The sequence below is a fragment of the Ranitomeya imitator genome, chromosome 2 (assembly GCF_032444005.1).
Source record: "Ranitomeya imitator isolate aRanImi1 chromosome 2, aRanImi1.pri, whole genome shotgun sequence".
In the NCBI taxonomy this organism is placed as follows: domain Eukaryota; kingdom Metazoa; phylum Chordata; class Amphibia; order Anura; family Dendrobatidae; genus Ranitomeya; species Ranitomeya imitator.
In genome coordinates, this window is record NC_091283.1 from 281,482,774 (window position 1) to 281,503,189 (window position 20,416).

The 20,416-nt window shown below is 44.5% G+C and overlaps 1 protein-coding gene across 2 annotated transcripts in view; it reads left to right on the plus strand.

Moving 5' to 3' along the window:
• The window catches only part of LOC138663164 (gastrula zinc finger protein XlCGF66.1-like), a 95,713-nt gene that overhangs the window by 48,907 nt on the left and 26,390 nt on the right, over positions 1-20,416 (plus strand). The window lies entirely within an intron of this gene.

A 20,416-nucleotide genomic window follows, 5' to 3' on the forward strand; every position in this document is an offset into this window, starting at 1 on the left:
TTAATATATAATTGTCATTGTTGTTTGAACATATTTTTAGAGACATTTTTCAATAAATTTTCTAGTATTTTAGTAGCGCTCGTGTCCATTTCTTTTTTTGGTTTTTGCAATTTTTCGTATTGCGGAGCTCATATATCATTTGCCCCATTTTTTTGGCTTATTTTAGTTCATTCTGCCTAACAAAAATCGGAATAAAAAGCGATCAAAAAAATGTCATGTCAAAGCCAGTCTCAGATATGGCTTTTTCTTTGTCACTCTGCCCTGAAGGTCAGCATCCCGGAGTCGCCTGTAGACGTTGACACTGGCGTTTTGTGTGTACTATTTAATGAAGCTGTAACAAGGAGAAAAAAAAAAAAAACGAACTGTGAGGTCCAATGTATAGACGAATAAAAAACAATAAATGTATATAGTACAAAAAGACGTTGTTTTTTAATAAAGACAAAAAAAGGAAGCAAAAGGTGGTAACATGATAATGACAACACGAAGTGTATATCTGCCCGTTGTAAGATAGCACTCACTAACGGGTAGGGGAATGCTCGCTTGGCCCGGGATTCAAGGACTATTTTCTCACATAATTCAGACCATACGGTTTATTTAAACGTCATAAACTGCTCCGTAAACCAGGTTGCACATCACCGGCTTACACATAGTCCATTACGTCATCACATTTGGCTTTACAAAGCATTCATTATTCAAGCCTGTATCTCTCCAGCCACGGGTGACTGCACAGTTCATATAGCAGATACACTTCTCTTACAGTATATTACCACCCTCTTGTCCGGGGTTACCTTCCAGGAGCTCCGCTCCTCACGCTGACTCCTTGTCAGTCCTGTCTTTCAGGGTTCACCAACTGGTGAACACCTCAGTACGTCCAGACCCACCAAAGGACAGTGGCTTCCCCAACACAGACCGTCCAGGTCCACGGTCTCTCAGGTGCTTCCAGGAAGACTCCCCTCACAGGAGCTTCCAAACACAGACCGTTCAGGTCCACGGTCTCTCAGGTGCTTCCAGGAAGATTCCCCTCACAGGAGCTTCCAAACACAGACCATCCAGGTCCACGGTCTCTCAGGTGCTTCCAGGAAGACTCCCCTCACAGGAGCTTCCAAACACAGACCGTCCAGGACCACGGTCTCTCCAGTACAGACCATTCAGGTCCAAACACTCTCACCATGTGACCAAACCCTGGTCACATTGTGTAGCTTGTAACCACACCCACAGGTGAGGTATGGGCTGGCCATATGATCCTGACATCACTGCAGGTCCTCAAACACCTGAAGTTCCTGCAGGAAAAAGGGGTACAGTGAGCACCCTCACCTAGAGGTGAGGTATGTGGGTAGCCAGACCCTGCCATCTCTCATAGCTACCCGCAACCCGGACCCAGATGCACTAAATGACATCTTCGTGCTCATGTGCACCAAAAATACTGCGGGTTACATTGCAGGGAGCAGCTCCCCATATCAAGTGAGGCTTACAGTGCAGAAGACCTCCTCCTCTGCGACACATACCGGTCATTCACCACAATGCCAGACACTGTCTCACTATCCCCATTACACCTCCATGCATGTCCTGCGGAGCACATACAGCGCCCCCTAGCTGTAACAGGGGTCACTGCATCACACCGTGGACCACAACAGACCAGAGGAACAACCCATGTATAACTGACAACAGTGATTGTATAACACAATGATACGGAAAATATACAAATAAAAAATGAAAAAAGTGTATAAATAGAAAATGAAAAAATGGTGTTAGATACGCGGTATAAATAGAATGGTAATTTCTGGGCACAGGTAACGTAGCAGGTATATTGTAGCAAGAAAATAGTAAATGGTGATTAACACTCAATCATGTAACCTGCAAAAGATGTTACATGATTCATGTTGGGGCGCGTTCCTGCTCGCACCAACATGACCACACAGGTAATTACTCGCCACGCCATTATTCAGTCTTACTAAGCAATTCGTGGCTTCTTTGCCTAGGTGCTGCATTGCTACTACAGTATCATTCACACAGCACCTAGGCTTTCTGGTGCAATCTTGGCTATCTGAGATTTCTTGCATTGTTGCATTTTTCTGCAGTTCTATGGACATCCTTTTGCCCATACGCACATGCACTTTATTGCCACTTTGCTTTTTATTCATGTAGTTTACGTTTTTTATACTTTGAGGTACATGCCATGACCATATTCTATCTTATATACGTATATACTCGAGTATAAGCCGAACCCCTAATTTTGCAACAAAAAACTGGGAAAACTTTTTTTGACTCGAGTATAAGCCTAGGGTGGAAAATGCAGCAGCTACTGGTAAATGTAAAAAATAAAAATAGATACCAATAAAAGTCAAATTAATTGAGACATCAGTAGGTTAAGTGTTTTTGAATATCCATATTGAATCAGGAGCCCCATATAATGCTCCATGCTCTTCATTATGGCCCCATAGATGCCCCATATAATGCTTTATGCAGTTTTTTATGGCCCCATAGATGCTCCATCTAATGCTCCATGCAGTTCATTATGGCCCCATAGATGCCCCATATAATGCTCCATGCAGTTCATTATGGCCCCATAAGATGCTCCATATAACAATGTGCCCCATATAATGCTCCATACAGTTCATTATGGCCCCATAGATGCTCCATATAACATTGTGCCACATATAATGCTCCATACAGTTCATTATGGCCGTATAAGATGCTCCATATAACATTGGGCCACATATAATGCTCCATACAGTTCATTATGGCCGTATAAGATGCTCCATAGAACATTGTGCCACATGTAATGCTGCTGCTGCACTAAAAAAAAAAAAAAAGACATACTTGCCTCTCGTCACTGCTCCTCAGCGTCCCGGACGTCTCTCCACACTGACTGTTCAGGCATGGGGCGGCGCGCACACTAATACGTCATCGCACCCTCTGACCTGAACAGTCACTGCAAGAGGACGCGGAAGACGGAGAGTCGGTGGAACGAGAGAAGGTAAATATGAAATACTCACCTGCTCCCGGCGCTCCTGACGTAGTCCCTACATGTCCCACGGTCTCCGGGCGCTGCAGCTTCTTCCTGTAGTGAGCGGTCACATGGTATCGCTCATTACAGTAATGAATATGCAGCTCCACCCCTATGGGAGTGGAGTCCATATTCATTACTTTAATGAGCGGTACAAGTGACCGCTGAACAGGGGAAGAAGCTGCCACACCCGAAGACCATAGGACATGCAGGGACCGCGTCAGGAGCACCGGGAGCAGGTGAAAATTTGACAGTCGTCGCTCCCCCTCACCCGCCGACCATGAATTGAGTATAAGCCGAGATGGGCACTTTCAGCCCATTTTTTTGGGCTGAAAATCTCGGCTTATACTCGAGTATATACGGTACATTTTCAACTGACACATAGTTTTCTATATTATCTAGCGCTAGTTGTTTACATCTTTTGCAGGTTACATGATTCAGTGTTAATCACCATTTACTATTTTCTTGCTACAATATACCTGCTGCGTTACCTGTGCACAGAAGTTATCATTCTATTTATACAGCGCATCTAACACCATTTTTTTAATTTTCTATTAATTATACTTTTTTTTTCATTTTTTATTTTTTCCGTATCATTGTGTCATACAATCATTGTCAGTTATACATGGGTTGTTCCTCTGGTCTGTTGTGGTCCACTGGCAGACATACACTGTGTTGTCATTATCATGTTACCACATTTTGCTTCCTTTTTTGTCTTTATTAATAAACAATGTCTTTCTGTACTATATACATTTATTGTTTTTTTTTATTCGTCTATACATTGGACCTCTCAGTTCGGTTTCTTCTCTCCTTGTTGCAATTTGATTTTCACCGAATGGTCTGCCATTCACTTTACAAGCAGGCATTGGATCATCCATGTTGTGTACTAATATTGGACATTCACCATTTTCACACATGCGTGAAAATTTAATTTTCTATTTAATGAAGCTGCCAGTTGAGGACCTGTGAGGTGTCAATTTCTCAAACTACAGACTCTAATGTACTTGTCTTATAGTTCAGTTGTGCAGCGGGGCCTTCCACTTCTCTTTCTACTCTGGTTAGAGCCTGTTTGTGCTCTCCTCTGAAGGAAGTAGAACACACCGTTGTAGGAAATCTTCAGTTTCTTGGCAATTTCTCGCATGGAATAGCCTTTATTTCTAAGAACAAGAAAAGCCTATCGAGTTTCACATAAAAGTTCTTTTTTTGTGGCCATTTTGAGAGTTTAATGGAACCAACAAATGTAATGATTCTCAACTAGCTCAAAGGAAGGTCAGGTTTATAGGTTCTCTAATCAGCCAAACTGTTTTCAGCTGTGCTAACATACTTGCACAAGAGTTTTCAATGGTATTCTAACCATCCATTAGCCTTCTTACACAGTTAGCAAACACAAAATACCATAAGAACACTGGAGTGATGGTTGTTGGAAACAGGCCTCTATACACCTATGAAGATATTGCATTACAAACCAGATGTTTCCAGCTAGAATAGTCATTTACTAGATGAACAATATATATTGCTATTTCTGATTCATTTAATGTTAGCTTCATTGGAAAAAACTGTGCTTTTCTTTAAAAAAAAGGACATTTCCAAGTGACCCTAAACTATTGAATGGTAGTGTATTATTCAGAAATGTAAGATCCATGGGACGGTAGCCAACCTCCCTGGACATGGCCGTAGGAGGAAAATTGATGACAAATCAAAGAGACAGACAATATGAATGGTAACAAAAGAGCCCCCAAAAATTTCTAAACAGATTAAAGGTGAACTTCAAGCTCAAGAAACATCAGTGTCAGATCGCACCAACCATCGTTGTATGAGCCAAAGTGAACTTCATGGTAGATGACCATGGAGGACACCATTGTCGAAACAAAATCATAAAAATGTCAGACTAAAATTTGCCAAACTAAATGTTGACATACCACAAAGCTTCTGGGAGAATGTCCTATGGACAGATGAGACAAAAATTGAACTTTTTGGCAATGCACATCAGCTCTATGTTCACAGATGGAAAAATGAAGCATATCAAGAAAAGAATAATGTCCTTACTGTGAAACATGGAGGAGGCCCTGTTATGTTCTGGGGCTGCTTTGCTGCCTCAGGCACAGGATGTCTAGAATCTGTGCAGGGTACAATGAAATCTCAAGACTATCAAGGGATTCTAGAGAGAAATGTGCTGCCCTATGTCAAAAAGCTTGGTCACAGTCGCAGGTCATGGGTCTTGCAACAGGATAATGACCCAAAACACACAGCTAAAAACACCCAAGAATGGCTAAGAGGAAAACATTGGACTATTCTGAAGTGGCCTTCAATGAGCCCTGACCTAGATCCTATTGAGCATCTTTGGAAAGAGCTGAAACATGCCGTCTAGAAAAGGCAACCTTCAAAAACGAGACAACTGGATCAGTTTGCTCTTGAGGAGTGGGCCAAAATACCTGTCGAGAGGTGCAGAAGTCTCACTGACAGTTACAGGAATCGTTCGATTGCAGTGATTGCTAGTGATGAGCAAACGTGCTCGCCACTACTCGGTACTCGCCCGAGTATCACTATGCTCGGTGTACTCGTCGAGCACTGAGTATTTCCGGGATTATTTGGCGGGAGCTTGGGTATCCGCTCTGCAATTCTGGCACTCTTTAGAGCACCAATGACAATGCAGGGATTGTCTGCCATGCACTGTAATGCTGCAGCCATCTTTGTTGTGGTATCACAGTGATTGGCTGGCCGCACAGTGTCATCAGGTCTATAAGAGACGTGGTTCCGCCCTGCTTGCCGCATTCTGCTCCGGACTTCGCAAGTGTAGGGAGAGCTGCTGCTGAGATAGGGTCAGAATCGTCCTTTTAATAGTTAGTGTGGGTCTTCTAGTGTTCAGTGCACAAATCCTGAGAAACCAACAGTCCTTTTTAGGGCTAATTTGGGGGTCCAGAGATTGCAGTGCTAGGTAGGTAGGGGAGTCTATGTGCACATATCCACATCCGTGCAAGGCCTGCAGGCACTGTATGCGAGTACATAGCTCTCACTGCATACCTCCAAAAGCTCCATTACTGTCTGCTGCTGCTGATTATTTAATATATACCTAGCTTCAGTTATCTGGCAATTTTTTTTTTTTTTTTGCATCTTATACCTGCTCCTTTTATTCTAAAGCAATCTATAGCCCCCTTTTTTCTTCATTTAATTGCTTGGGCACGCTGCAGACTACAGCCAGGTCATTGTAGTAGAAGAGCTTGCAAATAATAAGAATTTTAAAAAAAAATGTGGTCCCAGGCATCAGATGTGACTGCGCCAAAAAAGCTTTTTTTTCTGTACTATGTAATATTTTGTAGTGTCTTACAATGTTTTTGGACACCATTTTCCTGCCCCAAAAATCTGTAGCTGGCCTAAAAATATTTAGCTACAGTTCTTCGATTTGTCACTGTGAGCTGTACGCCACACGCATCGCATATCATTGTGCAAAATATCTTGCAATTTTAGTACTCTTTCTTTTGTGTGTCATAGCCAACTTGAAACAATTTTGTTGTGCTCAAAAAAATCAAGGCCACATTTAGATCAGTCTGTTATCTCAGACTGACGGCTGGTGTATCTGTGGTGGAAAAATCTTTTCTTCGCAGGCATAAGTTGCATAGTTCTGTCTGCTAGCCTTGTTCTGCTTATTTATTTATTTATTTATTTATTTATTTTTTTCAAAAATTCACAAAAAATAAAATTATACAGTCTTATTTCAGGCTGAGGCCTGGTGTATCTGTGGTTGAAAAATCTTAGCTTCGCAGGCATACGTTGCATAGTTCTATCTGCTAGCCTTGTTCTAATTTTTTATTATTTTCAAAAATTACCAACAAACATAAAAAATGTATATAGTCTGTTATCTTAGGCTGAGGCCTGAGATATGTGGTTGAAAAATCTTAGCTTCGCAGGCATACGTTGCAAAGTTCTGTCTGCTAGCCTTGTTCTACTCGTTTGTTGGTAATTTTTGAAAAAAAAAAAAAAAAACATAAAAATTTATACAGTCTGTTATCTCAGGCTGAGGCCTGGTGTATCTGTGGTGGAAAAATCTTTGTTTTGCAGGCATACACATCACATATAATGTTTCTCTAAATAAATACATTTGTATTGAGCTTTTGAAATAGTACAGTAGTCTATTTAAAATGGGCAAGGCAAGGGACGGGGAAGTGGACGTGATGCTGATGGTGCATGCAGAGGACGAGGCTGTGGCCAAGCTAAAAGTGGGCCACAACAATACCCACATCTTCTCTCTCAAGCTTCCTGTCCCAGTTTCTAAGGGACTGCCTCACAACACTAGAGCAGTGTGAAACAGTTATTGGTTGGATAGTGGATAATGCTTCCAGTCACTTAGCCAGCACCATCACCAACATGTCTTCCACACGGTCAAGTCTGAGTAGCCGTGAGTGTGGACCGTATATTCCTTACCCTGATCCTCCTTCCTCTCACCATGCCGAGTGTCCTGAGACAACTGATCCCACACTTGGACACTCTGGAATATTTAAAGGGAAAACTGAACAGCTTTTCAGACTCTCAGCCAGTCAACTTTAAGTAGGGCCAGATGAGATCACATGTGGCGATGCCCAAAGCTTTGATCAGTCACGATCACACGAAGGTGATGGTGGGAAAGTGTCAAAAGAGATAGATGATGATGAGACATAATTGCCAGAAAGTCAGGAGGAGGAGCACGGTGCAGATGTGGAAGACGAGGTAGTGGATGACATAGTGACTGACCCAACCTGGCAGGAGGACATGCAGAGCGAGGACAGCAGCACACATGGGGAAGGAGGCATATCACCCCAACAGGCAGGAAGAAGCAGTGTGGTGGCACAGACAGAAGGCGTGCATCCGTTCCCCGTAACACCAACATGAGGGAAGTTGCCATTTCAACTGTTAGATCTTCCCAAGTCTGGTTATTTTTAAAGACTCTGCCGATTACCCCAAACGGCCATTTGCAGCACCTGCCATACCTGCATCAGCAGGGGTAGCAAAATTACCAGCTTGACCACCACCAGCATGATCAGGCACATGGCAGCAAAGCACCCGACTTTGTGGGCCGAACCCAGGCTCCAGGAACACTGTCTGCAGGTGACACCAATAATTCTTCCACTGTTTTGCATAGAAGACAATCCCCAGTCCACTGTGCATGTGAAGATGCCTCTGGCCCTGCACCTGTTGTTGCTCACAGTCAAGCAGCACCATCATCAAGCCAGTCCACGTCCTTGTTCCAGCACATCCTTCAGTTGTGTATACCCCAGTCATTGGAGCTCAAGCGGAAATACCCAGCCAATGCCCCACAGGCCACTGTACTAAATTCTAAAATTTCTCTTCTGCTTGCGCTTGAAATCTTTCCTTTTAGGCTCATTGAGACAGAAGCTTTCCGCAACCTGATGGCGGAGCCGTCCCACGGTACTCGATCCCCAGTCGCCACTATTTCACCCAGTGTTCCGTACCGGCATTACACCAGCATGTGTCCCACAACATTACCCGTGCCCTCAACAATGGTGTTACTGGGAAAGTCCACCTAACCACAGACACGTGGACAAGTGCTTGTAGGCAGGGACGGTACATCTCACTGATGGCACACTGGGTTAACATACTGGAAGCCGAGACCCAGTTGGACCTTGGGATGGAACACATCCTCCCCCCGCTGAGGATTGCGAGCCCTACGTCAATCAGGGTTGCCCCCATAGTCTACAGCTCCTGCACTTCCTCCTCTTCCTCCTTCTCCTCTTCAGCCTCCGTCTTTGAAATGAACACATCAGTCAGGAGCTGGAAGCACTACAGCACTGCCTCAGCCAAGCAGCAACAGTCTGTGCTGAAGCTAATCTGATTAGGTAACAAACTGCACAGTTCTGAAGAGTTGTGGACAGTGCTGAAAGATCAGTCAGATATTTGGATGACACTGCTGAACCTACAGCCAGGCATGGTCGTGTGTGACATACTGTAACCTGGTGGCGGCTCTGAGGCAAGGTTGACCTCACACACGAACCTTGCCGGGCCCATGTGCTTAATCTCGTGGGGCAACATTTTCTGAAAAACTACCCGGAGCTGCCGGATCTGTTAGTTAAAGTACGCCATCTATCTGTCCATTTTAGAAAGTCAGCTACAGTTTCAGCCGCCCTTGCCGTGCTTCAGCAGCGTTCGCAGCTTACGGCTCACTGACTGTATGTGATGTCCCCACGCGCTGGAACTCTACACTGCATATGTTGGAAAGGATTTGTGAGCAGAAGAGGGCAGTTGTTGACTACCAGCATCAACAAGGCCATCGATATTCAGTCCAGACTCCACACATAAGACCTCAGGAGTGGACTTGGATGTCAGACATATGTACCATCATCCAAAACTTTGAGGACTGCACCAAGATGGTGAGCGGCAATGACACTATAATTAGCATTGCCATTCCGCTTCTCTGCATTCTGAAAACCTCTCTGCTCACAATTAAAGCGGATGCATTGCAGGCAGAGCACGAAGACATGGAGTAAGGAACCATACAAGGTGATTACACTCAGCCCAGCCTCATTTCTTCCCAATGTAGATTGGTAGACAATGAGGAGGAGGAGGAAGCGCAGGAGCTACTTTCATGCGCTATAGTACTACAAGCACAGCTCTCATACTGTCTGTTCAGCAGATATGGCCTGAGGACAGGGAGAAGGAGGATGAGGAGGAGGACAGCATGGTCAGTCGTCCTGTTGGTGAGGACACGGAAGTCTTGCCTGTTAGCAGTCTGGCACGCATGGCTGACTTTATGTTGCGCTGCGTTTCACATGACCCTCACATTATTAAAATTTTTGGTGACACTCATTACTGGTTGGTGACACTTGTAGACCCATGCTACAAGGAGAACTTTCAATCTCTTCTTGCAGAGGCAGACAGGTGTTCTAAAACTTTGCAGTACCAGAGGGCCCTTGTAGCGGAATTATTTAAAAAATTCCCATATGAGAACGCTGGCAGCAGATGTCAGAGTTTGTTGTACAACCAAGGAGTCCAAGTGAGAGAGACAAAAGTACAATCCAGTTCAGGAAGGGAAACAATGGTAAAGTTCTGGGACAGTTTTCACAGACCCACCCATCGTGCCAGCACACAGGAAACGGGCGCTGTCTCAAGAAGTGCAATGTTTGGGAAGATGCTGAGGGAGTACCTTGCAGATCGTACAAACGTCCCCCGGGATTCCTCTGTGCCTTTTTAATTAAGGCTCTCTACTGTTGTGAATTCTGTGGCTGAATTCACTCCTGTGGTCACAAGTGGTACTGCAGCTTCTGAGCTTCCTCCCTCAGGTGTTCTGGTGAGCTCGTTGGCTGCTTTGTTATTTAACCCCACCTGATTCTGTCTTCCTTGCTCCTTGTCAATGTTCCAGTGTTGGATCTGAGCTTCTGGATCTTTCCTGTGGCCTGCTGCTCTGCTTAGATAAGTGCTTCTTTGCTTTTGTTGCTATTTTTTCTGTCCAGCTTGTCTATTCGTTTTGCTGGAAGCTCTGAGACGCAAAGGGTGTACCGCCGTGCCGTTAGTTCGGCACGGTGGGTCTTTTTGCCCCCTTTGCGTGGTTTTTTGCTTTAGGGTTTTTTGTAGACTGCAAAGTTCTCTTTGCTATCCTCGCTCTATCTAGAATATCGGGCCTCACTTTGCTGAATATAATTCATCCCTACGTTTTGTCTTTTCATCTTGCTAACAGTCATTATATGTGGGGGGCTGCCTTTTCCTTTGGGGTATTTCTCTGAGGCAAGTCAGGCTTCTATTTCTATCTTTAGGCTAGTCAGTTCCTCAGGCTGTGCCGAGTTGCATAGGTAGTGTCAGGCGCAATCCACAGCTGCCTTTAGTTGTGTTTAGAATAGGTTCAGGTATTGCGGTCTACAGAGATTCCACGTCTCAGAGCTCGTTCTATTGTTTCTGGGTTATTGTCAGATCACTGCATGTGCTCTGACTGCTTGCACACTGTGTTACTAGATTGCCATCATAACAGTACAAGGAGCCCAAACTAATGATTCTCAATAGAGGGAAAAAAAGAAGTTCTGACATCATTTTTTTTTTTCTCAGCTCTGTGTTCAGTCTTTTTTTTCCCCTAGACATTTGGGTGTTTCAGGACACAGGTGTGGACATGGATATTCAGGGTCTGTGCTCTTCAATGGATAATCTCATTACAAATGTACAAAGGATTCAAGATACTATTGATCAGAAATCTATGTTAGAACCAAGAATTCCTATTCCTGATTTGTTTTTTTGGTGATAGAACTAAGTTTCTTAATTTCAAAAATAATTGTAAGCTATTTCTGGCCTTGAAACCTCATTCGTCTGGTAATCCTGTGCAACAGGTTTTGATTATTATTTCTTTTTTGCGCGGCGACCCTCAGGACTGGGCATTTTCTCTTGCGCCAGGAGACCCTGCATTGAGTGATGTCAATGCGTTTTTCCTGGCGCTCGGATTACTGTACGATGAGCCTAATTCAGTGGATCAGGCTGAGAAAAATTTGCTGGCTTTGTGCCAGGGTCAGGATGATATAGAAGTATATTGTCAGAAATTTAGGAAGTGGTCAGTACTCACTCTGTGGAATGAATCTGCGCTGGCAGCTTTGTTCAGAAAGGGTCTCTCTGAGGCTCTTAAGGATGTCATGGTGGGTTTTCCTATGCCTGCTGGTTTGAATGAGTCTATGTCTTTGGCCATTCAGATCGGTCGACGCTTGCGCGAGCGTAAATCTGTGCACCATTTGGCGGTATTGTCTAAGATTAAACCTGAGCCTATGCAGTGCAATAGGACTATGACCAGAGTTGAACGGCAAGAACACAGACTTCTGAATGGGCTGTGTTTCTACTGTGGTGATTCCACTCATGCTATTTCTGGTTGTCCTAAGCGCACTAAGCGGTTCGATAGGTCTGCCGTCATTGGTACTGTACAATCCAAATTCCTTCTGTCCATTACCTTGATATGCTCATTGTCATCGTATTCTGTCATGGCGTTTGTGGATTCAGGCGCTGCCCTGAATCTGATGGATTTGGATTATGCTAAACGTTGTAGAGGGTGGTTATAAATGGTATAGTCTCTAACTGGGTCGCTGTGACCAGTGGGGTACCGCAGGGGTCAGTATTGGGACCTGTTCTCTTCAACATATTCATTAATGATCTGGTAGAAGGTTTACACAGTAAAATATCGATATTTGCAGATGATACAAAACTATGTAAAGCAGTTAATACAAGAGAAGATAGTATTCTGCTACAGATGGATCTGGATAAGTTGGAAACTTGGGCTGAAAGGTGGCAGATGAGGTTTAACAATGATAAATGTAAGGTTATACACATGGAAAGAAGGAATCAATATCACCATTACACACTGAATGGGAAACCACTGGGTAAATCTGACAGGGAGAAGGACTTGGGGATCCTAGTTAATGATAAACTTACCTGGAGCAGCCAGTGCCAGGCAGCAGCTGCCAAGGCAAACAGGATCATGGGGTGCATTAAAAGAGGTCTGGATACACATGATGAGAGCATTATACTGCCTCTGTACAAATCCCTAGTTAGACCGCACATGGAGTACTGTGTCCAGTTTTGGGCACCGGTGCTCAGGAAGGATATAATGGAACTAGAGAGAGTACAAAGGAGGGCAACAAAATTAATAAAGGGGATGGGAGAACTACAATACCCAGATAGATTAGCGAAATTAGGATTATTTAGTCTAGAAAAAAGACGACTGAGGGGCGATCTAATAACCATGTATAAGTATATAAGGGGACAATACAAATATCTCGCTGAGGATCTGTTTATACCAAGGAAGGTGATGGGCACAAGGGGGCATTCTTTGCGTCTGGAGGAGAGAAGGTTTTTCCACCAACATAGAAGAGGATTCTTTACTGTTAGGGCAGTGAGAATCTGGAATTGCTTGCCTGAGGAGGTGGTGATGGCGAACTCAGTCGAGGGGTTCAAGAGAGGCCTGGATGTCTTCCTGGAGCAGAACAATATTGTATCATACAATTATTAGGTTCTGTAGAAGGACGTAGATCTGGGGATTTATTATGATGGAATATAGGCTGAACTGGATGGACAAATGTCTTTTTTCGGCCTTACTAACTATGTTACTATGTTACTATGTTGTGGGTTTTTCTTGGAGCCTTTGCGGTGTCCTATTCCGTTGAGAGGAATTGATGCTACACCTTTGGCCAAGAATAAACCTCAGTACTGGACCCAGCTGACCATGTGCATGGCTCCTGCACATCAGGAAGTTATTCGCTTTCTGGTGCTACATAATCTGCATGATGTGGTCGTGTTGGGGTTGCCATGGCTGTTAACCCATAATCCAGTATTGGATTGGAACTCTATGTCGGTATCCAGCTGGGGTTGTCAGGGGGTACATGGTGATGTTCCATTTTTGTCTATTTCGTCATCCACTCCTTCTGAGGTCCCAGAGTTCTTGTCTGATTATCAGGATGTATTTGAAGAGCCCAAGTCCGATGCCCTACCTCCGCATAGGGATTGTGATTGTGCTATAAATTTGATTCCTGGTAGTAAATTCCCTAAAGGTCGATTATTTAATTTATCCGTGCCTGAACACGCCGCTATGCCCAGTTATGTGAAGGAATCCCTGGAGAAGGGACATATTCGCCCATCGTCATCACCACTGGGAGCAGGGTTCTTTTTTGTAGCCAAGAAGGATGGTTCGCTGAGACCGTGTATTGATTACCGCCTTCTTAATAAGATCACTGTTAAATTTCAGTATCCCTTGCCATTGTTATCTGACTTGTTTGCTCGGATTAAGGGGGCTAGTTGGTTCACTAAAATAGATCTTCGTGGTGCGTATAATCTGGTGAGAATCAGGCAAGGAGATGAATGGAAAACTGCATTTAATACGCCCGAGGGTCATTTTGAGTATCTAGTGATGCCGTTCGGACTTGCCAATGCTCCATCTGTGTTTCAGTCCTTTATGCATGACATCTTCCGTGAGTATCTGGATAAATTCCTGATTGTTTACTTGGATGACATTTTGATCTTCTCAGATGATTGGGAGTCTCATGTGAAGCAGGTCAGAATGGTTTTCCAGGTCCTGCGTGCTAATTCTTTGTTTGTAGAGGGATCAAAGTGTCTCTTCGGTGTGCAGAAAGTTTCATTTTTGGGGTTCATCTTTTCCCCTTCTACTATCGAGATGGATCCGGTTAAGGTCCAAGCCATCCAGGATTGGACTCAGCCGACATCTCTGAAAAGTCTGCAAAAATTCCTGGGCTTTGCTAATTTTTATCGTCGCTTCATCTGTAATTTTTCTAGCATTGCCAAACCATTGACCGATTTGACCAAGAAGGGTGCTGATTTGGTTAATTGGTCTTCTGCTGCTGTGGAAGCTTTTCAGGAGTTGAAGCGTCGTTTTTGTTCTGCCCCTGTGGTGTGTCAACCAGATGTTTCTCTTCCGTTCCAGGTCGAGGTTGATGCTTCTGAGATTGGAGCAGGGGCGGTTTTGTCACAGAGAGGTTCTGGTTGCTCAGTGTTGAAACCATGTGCTTTCTTTTCCAGGAAGTTTTCGGCTGCTGAGTGTAATTATGATGTGGGCAACCGAGAGTTGCTGGCCATGAAGTGGGCATTCGAGGAGTGGCGTCATTGGCTTGAAGGAGCTAAGCATCGCGTGGTGGTATTGACTGATAATAAGAACCTTACTTATCTCGAGTCTGCCAAGCGCTTGAATCCTAGACAGGCCCGTTGGTCGTTATTTTTTGCCCGCTTCGATTTTGTGATTTCGTACCTTCCGGGCTCTAAAAATGTGAAGGCGGATGCTCTGTCTAGGAGTTTTGTGCCCGACTCTCCGGGTTCATCTGAGCCGGCGAGTATCCTCAAGGAAGGAGTCATTGTGTCTGCCATCTCCCCTGATTTGCGGCGAGTGTTGCAAAAATTTCAGGTGAATAAACCTGATCGTTGTCCGGCGGAGAAATTGTTCGTCCCTGATAGGTGGACTAGTAAAGTTATCTCTGAACTTCATTGTTCGGTGTTGGCTGGTCATCCTGGAATCTTTGGTACCAGAGAGTTAGTGGCTAGATCCTTCTGGTGGCCATCTTTGTCACGGGATGTACGTACTTTTGTGCAGTCCTGTGGGATTTGTGCTAGGGCTAAGCCCTGCTGTTCACGTGCCAGTGGGTTGCTTTTGCCCTTGCCGGTCCCAAAGAGGCCTTGGACACATATTTCGATGGATGTCATTTCTGACCTTCCCGTTTCTCAAAAGATGTCAGTCATTTGGGTGGTCTGTGATCGCTTTTCTAAAATGGTCCATCTGGTGCCCTTGGTTAAATTGCCTTCCTCCTCTGATTTGGTGCCTTTGTTCTTCCAGCATGTGGTTCATTTGCATGGCATTCCTGAGAATATTGTTTCTGACAGAGGTTCCCAGTTTGTTTCAAGGTTTTGGCGAGCCTTTTGTGGTAGGATGGGCATTGACCTATCTTTTTCCTCGGCTTTCCATCCTCAGACTAATGGCCAGACCGAACGAACCAATCAGACCTTGGAAACATATCTGAGATGTTTTGTTTCTGCAGACCAGGATGATTGGGTGTCCTTTTTGCCGTTGGCTGAGTTCGCCCTTAATAATCGGGCCAGCTCGGCTACCTTGGTCGAGATGGATCCGGTTAAGGTCCAATCCATCCAGGATTGGACTCAGCCGACATCTCTGAAAAGTCTGCAAAAATTCCTGGGCTTTGCTAATTTTTATCGTCGCTTCATCTGTAATTTTTCTAGCATTGCCAAACCATTGACCGATTTGACCAAGAAGGGTGCTGATTTGGTTAATTGGTCTTCTGCTGCTGTGGAAGCTTTTCAGGAGTTGAAGCGTCGTTTTTGTTCTGCCCCTGTGGTGTGTCAACCAGATGTTTCTCTTCCGTTCCAGGTCGAGGTTGATGCTTCTGAGATTGGAGCAGGGGCGGTTTTGTCACAGAGAGGTTCTGGTTGCTCAGTGTTGAAACCATGTGCTTTCTTTTCCAGGAAGTTTTCGGCTGCTGAGCGTAATTATGATGTGGGCAACCGAGAGTTGCTGGCCATGAAGTGGGCATTCGAGGAGTGGCGTCATTGGCTTGAAGGAGCTAAGCATCGCGTGGTGGTATTGACTGATAATAAGAACCTTACTTATCTCGAGTCTGCCAAGCGCTTGAATCCTAGACAGGCCCGTTGGTCGTTATTTTTTGCCCGCTTCGATTTTGTGATTTCGTACCTTCCGGGCTCTAAAAATGTGAAGGCGGATGCTCTGTCTAGGAGTTTTGTGCCCGACTCTCCGGGTTCATCTGAGCCGGCGAGTATCCTCAAGGAAGGAGTCATTGTGTCTGCCATCTCCCCTGATTTGCGGCGAGTGTTGCAAAAATTTCAGGTGAATAAACCTGATCGTTGTCCGGCGGAGAAATTGTTCGTCCCTGATAGGTGGACTAGTAAAGTTATCTCTGAACTTCATTGTTCGGTGTTGGCTGGTCATCCTGGAATCTTTGGTACCAGAGAGTTAGTGGCTAGATCCTTCTGGTGGCCATCTTTGTCACGGGATGTACGTACTTTTGTGCAGTCCTGTGGGATTTGTGCTAGGGCTAAGCCCTGCTGTTCACGTGCCAGTGGGTTGCTTTTGCCCTTGCCGGTCCCAAAGAGGCCTTGGACACATATTTCGATGGATGTCATTTCTGACCTTCCCGTTTCTCAAAAGATGTCAGTCATTTGGGTGGTCTGTGATCGCTTTTCTAAAATGGTCCATCTGGTGCCCTTGGTTAAATTGCCTTCCTCCTCTGATTTGGTGCCTTTGTTCTTCCAGCATGTGGTTCATTTGCATGGCATTCCTGAGAATATTGTTTCTGACAGAGGTTCCCAGTTTGTTTCAAGGTTTTGGCGAGCCTTTTGTGGTAGGATGGGCATTGACCTATCTTTTTCCTCGGCTTTCCATCCTCAGACTAATGGCCAGACCGAACGAACCAATCAGACCTTGGAAACATATCTGAGATGTTTTGTTTCTGCAGACCAGGATGATTGGGTGTCCTTTTTGCCGTTGGCTGAGTTCGCCCTTAATAATCGGGCCAGCTCGGCTACCTTGGTCTCTCCATTTTTCTGCAATTCTGGGTTCCATCCTCGTTTCTCTTCAGGACAGGTTGAGTCTTCGGACTGTCCTGGTGTGGATTCTGTGGTGGACAGGTTGCAGCAGATCTGGACTCAGGTAGTGGACAATTTGACCTTGTCCCAGGAGAAGGCTCAACTTTTCGCTAATCGCAGACGCCGTGTGGGTCCCCGACACTGTGTTACTAGATTGCCATCATAACAGTACAAGGAGCCCAAACTAATGATTCTCAATAGAGGGAAAAAAAGAAGTTCTGACATCATTTTTTTTTTTCTCAGCTCTGTGTTCAGTCTTTTTTTTCCCCTAGACATTTGGGTGTTTCAGGACACAGGTGTGGACATGGATATTCAGGGTCTGTGCTCTTCAATGGATAATCTCATTACAAATGTACAAAGGATTCAAGATACTATTGATCAGAAATCTATGTTAGAACCAAGAATTCCTATTCCTGATTTGTTTTTTTGGTGATAGAACTAAGTTTCTTAATTTCAAAAATAATTGTAAGCTATTTCTGGCCTTGAAACCTCATTCGTCTGGTAATCCTGTGCAACAGGTTTTGATTATTATTTCTTTTTTGCGCGGCGACCCTCAGGACTGGGCATTTTCTCTTGCGCCAGGAGACCCTGCATTGAGTGATGTCAATGCGTTTTTCCTGGCGCTCGGATTACTGTACGATGAGCCTAATTCAGTGGATCAGGCTGAGAAAAATTTGCTGGCTTTGTGCCAGGGTCAGGATGATATAGAAGTATATTGTCAGAAATTTAGGAAGTGGTCAGTACTCACTCTGTGGAATGAATCTGCGCTGGCAGCTTTGTTCAGAAAGGGTCTCTCTGAGGCTCTTAAGGATGTCATGGTGGGTTTTCCTATGCCTGCTGGTTTGAATGAGTCTATGTCTTTGGCCATTCAGATCGGTCGACGCTTGCGCGAGCGTAAATCTGTGCACCATTTGGCGGTATTGTCTAAGATTAAACCTGAGCCTATGCAGTGCAATAGGACTATGACCAGAGTTGAACGGCAAGAACACAGACTTCTGAATGGGCTGTGTTTCTACTGTGGTGATTCCACTCATGCTATTTCTGGTTGTCCTAAGCGCACTAAGCGGTTCGATAGGTCTGCCGTCATTGGTACTGTACAATCCAAATTCCTTCTGTCCATTACCTTGATATGCTCATTGTCATCGTATTCTGTCATGGCGTTTGTGGATTCAGGCGCTGCCCTGAATCTGATGGATTTGGATTATGCTAAACGTTGTAGAGGGTGGTTATAAATGGTATAGTCTCTAACTGGGTCGCTGTGACCAGTGGGGTACCGCAGGGGTCAGTATTGGGACCTGTTCTCTTCAACATATTCATTAATGATCTGGTAGAAGGTTTACACAGTAAAATATCGATATTTGCAGATGATACAAAACTATGTAAAGCAGTTAATACAAGAGAAGATAGTATTCTGCTACAGATGGATCTGGATAAGTTGGAAACTTGGGCTGAAAGGTGGCAGATGAGGTTTAACAATGATAAATGTAAGGTTATACACATGGAAAGAAGGAATCAATATCACCATTACACACTGAATGGGAAACCACTGGGTAAATCTGACAGGGAGAAGGACTTGGGGATCCTAGTTAATGATAAACTTACCTGGAGCAGCCAGTGCCAGGCAGCAGCTGCCAAGGCAAACAGGATCATGGGGTGCATTAAAAGAGGTCTGGATACACATGATGAGAGCATTATACTGCCTCTGTACAAATCCCTAGTTAGACCGCACATGGAGTACTGTGTCCAGTTTTGGGCACCGGTGCTCAGGAAGGATATAATGGAACTAGAGAGAGTACAAAGGAGGGCAACAAAATTAATAAAGGGGATGGGAGAACTACAATACCCAGATAGATTAGCGAAATTAGGATTATTTAGTCTAGAAAAAAGACGACTGAGGGGCGATCTAATAACCATGTATAAGTATATAAGGGGACAATACAAATATCTCGCTGAGGATCTGTTTATACCAAGGAAGGTGATGGGCACAAGGGGGCATTCTTTGCGTCTGGAGGAGAGAAGGTTTTTCCACCAACATAGAAGAGGATTCTTTACTGTTAGGGCAGTGAGAATCTGGAATTGCTTGCCTGAGGAGGTGGTGATGGCGAACTCAGTCGAGGGGTTCAAGAGAGGCCTGGATGTCTTCCTGGAGCAGAACAATATTGTATCATACAATTATTAGGTTCTGTAGAAGGACGTAGATCTGGGGATTTATTATGATGGAATATAGGCTGAACTGGATGGACAAATGTCTTTTTTCGGCCTTACTAACTATGTTACTATGTTACTATGTTGTGGGTTTTTCTTGGAGCCTTTGCGGTGTCCTATTCCGTTGAGAGGAATTGATGCTACACCTTTGGCCAAGAATAAACCTCAGTACTGGACCCAGCTGACCATGTGCATGGCTCCTGCACATCAGGAAGTTATTCGCTTTCTGGTGCTACATAATCTGCATGATGTGGTCGTGTTGGGGTTGCCATGGCTGTTAACCCATAATCCAGTATTGGATTGGAACTCTATGTCGGTATCCAGCTGGGGTTGTCAGGGGGTACATGGTGATGTTCCATTTTTGTCTATTTCGTCATCCACTCCTTCTGAGGTCCCAGAGTTCTTGTCTGATTATCAGGATGTATTTGAAGAGCCGAAGTCCGATGCCCTACCTCCGCATAGGGATTGTGATTGTGCTATAAATTTGATTCCTGGTAGTAAATTCCCTAAAGGTCGATTATTTAATTTATCCGTGCCTGAACACGCCGCTATGCCCAGTTATGTGAAGGAATCCCTGGAGAAGGGACATATTCGCCCATCGTCATCACCACTGGGAGCAGGGTTCTTTTTTGTAGCCAAGAAGGATGGTTCGCTGAGACCGTGTATTGATTACCGCCTTCTTAATAAGATCACTGTTAAATTTCAGTATCCCTTGCCATTGTTATCTGACTTGTTTGCTCGGATTAAGGGGGCTAGTTGGTTCACTAAAATAGATCTTCGTGGTGCGTATAATCTGGTGAGAATCAGGCAAGGAGATGAATGGAAAACTGCATTTAATACGCCCGAGGGTCATTTTGAGTATCTAGTGATGCCGTTCGGACTTGCCAATGCTCCATCTGTGTTTCAGTCCTTTATGCATGACATCTTCCGTGAGTATCTGGATAAATTCCTGATTGTTTACTTGGATGACATTTTGATCTTCTCAGATGATTGGGAGTCTCATGTGAAGCAGGTCAGAATGGTTTTCCAGGTCCTGCGTGCTAATTCTTTGTTTGTAGAGGGATCAAAGTGTCTCTTCGGTGTGCAGAAAGTTTCATTTTTGGGGTTCATCTTTTCCCCTTCTACTATCGAGATGGA